This window comes from Theropithecus gelada, chromosome 6 (genome assembly GCF_003255815.1).
Source record: "Theropithecus gelada isolate Dixy chromosome 6, Tgel_1.0, whole genome shotgun sequence".
In the NCBI taxonomy this organism is placed as follows: Eukaryota; Metazoa; Chordata; class Mammalia; order Primates; family Cercopithecidae; genus Theropithecus; species Theropithecus gelada.
The window spans coordinates 17423483-17429493 of NC_037673.1; positions in this window are offsets into that span (position 1 = coordinate 17423483).

Sequence of the window (6011 nt, forward strand, 5' to 3'; positions counted from 1 at the left end):
ATGTTAACTGAGATAGACTCTGCTCTAGGTGTCCGACCTCTGTCTTCATCTTCCTATCAAAACCCTCTTAGTTTTGAGAGCCATACTTTTCCCTGGCTAGCTCTAAGCTTTTGATAGTTCAAAAGCACTTTGGTTTAAGATCATCACGAAAGTCATGTTAAAAAGAAAAATCATCCTTCACCACTTCAGCTGACCCATGTGTTAGTCTGGGGCCTGACCTCCCAATGAATGTCATTGATCTAGTAGAAGAAGAGAAACATACCTCATTAAAAGTATGTAAAGATATCATTCTCTCCCTCTGCCACCCTGGCATAGCCCCCAATGCAGTCTATCCCTTTCTGCAGGATTTTTTTTTTTTTTTTTTTTAGACCGAGTTTTACTCTTTTCACCCAGGCTGGAGTACAGTGGCAAGATCTTGGGTCACTGCAACCTCTATCTTCCAGGTTCAAGTGATTCTCCTGCCTCAGCCTCCCAACTAGCTGGGATTACAGGTGTGCGCCACCATGCCTGGCTAATTTTGTAGTTTTAGTAGAGACGGGGTTTCATCATATTGGCCAGGCTGGTCTGGAACTCCTGACCTCAGGTGATCTGCCTGACTCGGCCTCCTAAAGTGCTGGGATTACAGGCATGAGCCACCACGCCTGGCCATTTTTAAAGTTACTATTATTATTTTTGAGACAGGATCTTACTCTGTCACCCAGGCTGGAGTGCAGTGGTGTGATCTTAGCTCACTGCAGCTTCAACCTCCCAGGTTCAAGAGATTCTCCCACCTCAGTCTCCCAAGTAGCTGAGATTACAGGCATGCACCATCACACACAGCTAATTTATGTATTTTTTCTGTGGAGACAAGGTTTCACCGTGTTGACCAGACAGGTCTGAAACTCCTTACCTCAAGTGATCCACCCGCTTCAGCCTCCCAAAGTGCTGGGATTTGCAGGGGTGAGTCACCATGCCCGACCTCTGCAGGATTATTTACCACTAGCCTGAAAACAGGCTGCAGCAGGGATACCACATTCTGTGATTCTGTGATAACAACTATCCCCTTTCTCCTTAGATTTCTGGTTTTGTAGAGAGAGGTATGCCCAAGTACATTTTCTCGCATCCTTTGCAGAGAGATGAGGCTGATGAGAAACAAATCCAGATCACTACTGTTGCTTCTGGGAAAACTATCTTAAAAATGATTACTCAGCTGGTAGCTTCCCTTTGCCCTCTCTCTCCTTTTTCATTTTTTTCCTTATTTGGAATGTAGAAAGTGATGGCTGGAACTAGCAGCCATTATGTGATCATGAGGCATCCTTAAGAATTGAAGCCTGGTGCTGAAAATGAGGTGACAGGATAGAAGGAGTACAATATTGATGTCTAATGTCAGCCTAGATAGCCTAGATTTATTACCACAGGCCCTGGAATATCTATCTCTATGTGTCATGTTATGTGAGAAAAACGAACTCTTGTCTGGTTGAAGTGATGCTTCCATTTCTAGCAGTCAAATTCCTATCCTAGGCATGCTTACTTTAACTTCACTTTTACTGTTTCCAACCATTGCAACTTGGACTTTCCTCCTGTCACTTCTTTGAAACTGCTCTTGTCAATTTTTTTCAAAAATTTTTTATTATTTTATTTTATTTTTGAGACAGATCTAGCTATGTCACCCAGGCTGGAGTGGAGTGGCACCATCTCAGTTCACTGCAGCCTCCACATTCTGGGGTCAAGCCATTCTTCTGTCTCAGCCTCCCAAGTAGCTGGGAAGGTGCATGTCACCACACCTGGCTAATTTTTGTATTTTTAGTAAAGATGGAGTTTCACCATGTTGCCCAAGCTGGTCTCAAACTCCTGACCTCAAATGAGTTACCTGCCTCAGCCTCCCAAAGTGCTGGGATTACAGGCGTGAGCCACCACACCCGGCCAACTTTTACTTCAGATAACTAGAAAAAAAAAAGAAAAGAAAAGAAAAAGAAAGAAAGCAAAGGAATTGCTGAACTTCAGAATAATTCTTCCCATTTCTTTTTTTTTCTTAAAAATACTTCTACATCAAGAAAAAAAGATTTGGAAGCAGTTACATAAGTTGAAGTCATTGTTTTTTAAACAATCTTTAAATTTTAGGCACTATAAACCATTCATTTATCCTTTGAGTTCTCTCTCATCTTCCGCTTTTTGATGGTTACACTATTATTGTCACATGCAATTCTATAGCATTGCATTTTGTTCTGTACCTGTTATTCTAAAATTGTTTTGCTTTAATTCCAAATTTAAACTCATTCTGAATTCACCCTTATCCTTTTATCATAACTTCTTTAATACTTGGTAGAGATAAAAGTTTCTATTTCTTTCTTTGGCTGTCACTTAAAGAAATGACATTAGGGTACATTGCCTTCCTTTTTGGTTCCTATGGGTGATTTTTTTTCTTTCTAGTTTCAATATTTTTGTTTTGATCATTTTTGTCTAAGTATTATAAGATTCTGTTTGTCAGATCTCTTTGCTTGCAGATTACAGAAAATCAACTTAAGCCAAGTAAGGCATCTTATTTTCTTATGCAAAGGAAAACATTAAGGGGGCATTCTATCTTCAGGCATGGCTGGATCCAGGAAAGCAAATGTTGTCACTAGAACTGTGTCTCTCTATGTGCGGGCTCCGTTGGTGTTATTCTGAGGTACCTTCTATACTTGTGGTAGCAATGATATCTACCAGCATGACAAGTTTCCATTGTCATCATAGGCAGAGTAGCAGACAACATGGCTTGTAGGACATATTTGGTCTCAGAATTAAAACCTTTTCATTGCATTTGAGAAATACAATGTTAGACATATAACTATGCAATTTTCTGGAATTTTCTGAAAGTGGCCCTTTCCTCCCTATTGTGCTCCCATTTTGAATCTTTCAACCTTATTCCAACTCCGTATGTCTCATCTAGTTGACATGGATGGGAAATTGATCAGCCGCAAACCATTTCCTTGGGAGAGAGAAAGATATGATTATTTTAGAAAAATATACCAGATTTTCTTGGTTTTCTAACATCATATTTACCTGACAGAAGGGCAGGAAGAAAGAGCTGGGACTCACCTTGACATCTGTCTGTACCCGATGAGGGGCAGCCTGACTGTGGGTGAATATCATGCCCAGGGCTGAAGTAGTTTTTATTTTAATCATTTACAAAGAAAAAGCTTCCCAAAGAAATCAGAGATGTTTCTCAGGTGCTAGGTCTACAGCCTTGCTTCTGACCTGTTCAGTACCCATAAAAGGTGCTGCAGGCTCCCCTGCAAAGCAATGTGTGGGTTTTAGATTATGTAAGACCCTGAATGCAAATGAGGAACTCAGAGGATGGTGGAAAGCCAGTTCCATGTTGGCAGGAGAATATTCTAGTGTTTTCCTCTCTAGATCTCCAACATGTTCATAGCACATAATAAGCACTAAATAGATATGTATTAACTGATTTTGAGTAACCAGGTCATATGTAGAACAGTTAAACAAAGACACAGAGGTGAGAGGAAAAAAAAAGGCTGGGTGCAGAGGCTCATGCCTGTAATCCCAGCACTTTGGGAGACTGAGGTGGGAGGACTGCTTGAGGCTAGGGGTTTGAGACCAGCCTAGGTAACACAGTGAAAAAATTAGCCAGGTGTGGTGGCACATGCCTGTAGTCCCAGTTACTTGGGAAGCTGAGGTGAGAGGATCATTTGAGCCAAGGAAGTGAAGGCTGCAGTAAGCCGCGATCTTACCACTGTACTCCAGTCTGGGCAATAGAGTGAGACCTTGTCTCAAAAAAAAAAAGTAAAATTAAAAAATTTGACCTGAATAACTAGCTACTTGCTAAATGTAATCCTTGCACCCTGAAAAGACTTAGTACATGTTCCTTTATACCATTAACTGATATCCAATTAACTTGTAATAACTATCTTAATAATTCTACGGCAGCAATTTGAGTCTCCTTGAAAGTTGTCAAGCATTTTCTTTTGTTAGTCTGCTCTGGGGTGATGAGTCACAAGTAGTAATTACTGGGTGGGAATTCATTTTTTTTTTCTTTTTAAATACAATGTTAAGCATGTTGTATTAATATTAAATAATTCTAAAGAGTGTTTCAATAATTTGGAAGTTATTAATGATTGGTGGATGAAAAGATTTTATCCAGTTGTCCAAGCATATGGCGAAAGAAAACTGGCTTAAGTTGTCAAATTCCTGTTTTCATTTGCCATTGAATCGCTGTTTAAAAATGAAACTGGAGAACATGTAATTACTCCAATGGAATGATTATGGGATGTCAAAAAACTTGTTGCTCTAGGTGGTTAACTGCATGACTAAGAGACAATAATGGTGTGGATAAGGTGAACCTTGTTCAGTAGTGATCTCAATTGCATTTTGGTTCTGTAAGGCACAAATAGGTTAACTGAATACCAAAGAGTAGTGAACTGCCTATGATTTGCATCTTTATATGATGGTGAAGAATTCAAGAAATTGGAATATAGTATTTATAACACTATATGACCACAATGTCCCATCAATTTCCTAGACTTCTGAGGGTAGGAAAACAGAAAGGGCCATATTCTCAACTTATGTAATTGATAACTACTAATTTTCTAACAATTTTCCAATGATTTTCCAATGATTCCAATGATTGCTTGCTATAAAAATGTAAAATAGAGCCAGAAGCTTTAGCATATATTATTCACACTGTAATTTTGGTTTATTTCCTTCTAGACTTTTTTCCATACTTTTTAGAACAGTTGTAATCATGTTGTTCATATAATCTACCCTTATTTTTTAAAACGTACTGTTATGTTACTTATGTTTAAAATAGCAAAAAACAAACAAAAATAAACAAACAAAAAAACTAGAAACAAAGTAAATAGGTGTCATACTCAATGGCCACATCATACTCTTAAAGATATTGGTTATAAAGATGATATAATTTATTTTATAATTTCCATATGGCTGGCTATCTAGATTATATACTTTTTATTTTTGCAATGAGACAAATATTGCTATGCATTGATTTTTTGCACACTTTTTTTTTTTTCCAGGAGTTTGCCTGTTTTCTTAGAAGAACATTCTACAAGGAAAATTCAAGGGTGGAAATTTATAAACCTATTCATAATGACTCTTGAAGCAAATATTATTCAGGACCTTTTTTTTTTTTTCTGAGACAGTCTCACTCTGTTGCCTAGGCTGGAGTGCAGTGGCATGATCATGGCTGACTGCAACCTTTGCCTCCCTGGGCTCAGGTGATTCTCACACCTCAGTTTCCTGTGTAGCTGTGACTACAGGTGTGTACCACTATGCTCTGCTAATTTTTGCATTTTTAGTAGAGACAAAGTTTCGCCATGTTGCCCAGGCTGGTCTTGAACTCCTGGCCTTAAGACATCCGCTCACCTCAGCCTCCCAAAGTGCTAGGGTTAAAGACATGAGCCACTGCACCTTGCCAGACCTATTAGAAGCAAACAATTATATCTTATGTAACAGGACAAAGAGAAAGCACATCTAGATGGCTAGAACCAGAGACTTAAGTCCACCAGAACTTTCTCTGACTCTAATTTCTTTACAAGGCTCAGCAGTTGGCCTCATCTCATTCATTTGCTGGCCAGAATGACTGCTGTAGAATTGAAGTGGTTATTCCACACCTGGTGCCTCAGCTGGAATGTCTACAATGTCTGTGGGCTTGCCAGATCTTTCTCTCTCCATGTTTCCTCTCATCATTCCGTAGCCCAACTCAAGATTCTTTACATACTAGTTGTCTTCTAAAAGTGCAAAACATGGGAGATGCAAGATCCCTTAAGTCACACAATACCACTTCAGCTGTGTTCCATTTGTCAAAGCAGGTCACAGGCTAGGCCAGATTCAAGGGGAGGGGGAATGGGCTTCACCATCTGATGGGAGGAATGGCATGGATGATAGTTACTTTTATGTGTCGACTTGACTGGACCACAAGGTGCCCAGATACTTGTCTCTGCATGACTCTGGGTATGTCCGTGAGGGGTTTCTGGATGAGATTAACATTTGAATTGGTACATCACGTAAAATGAATT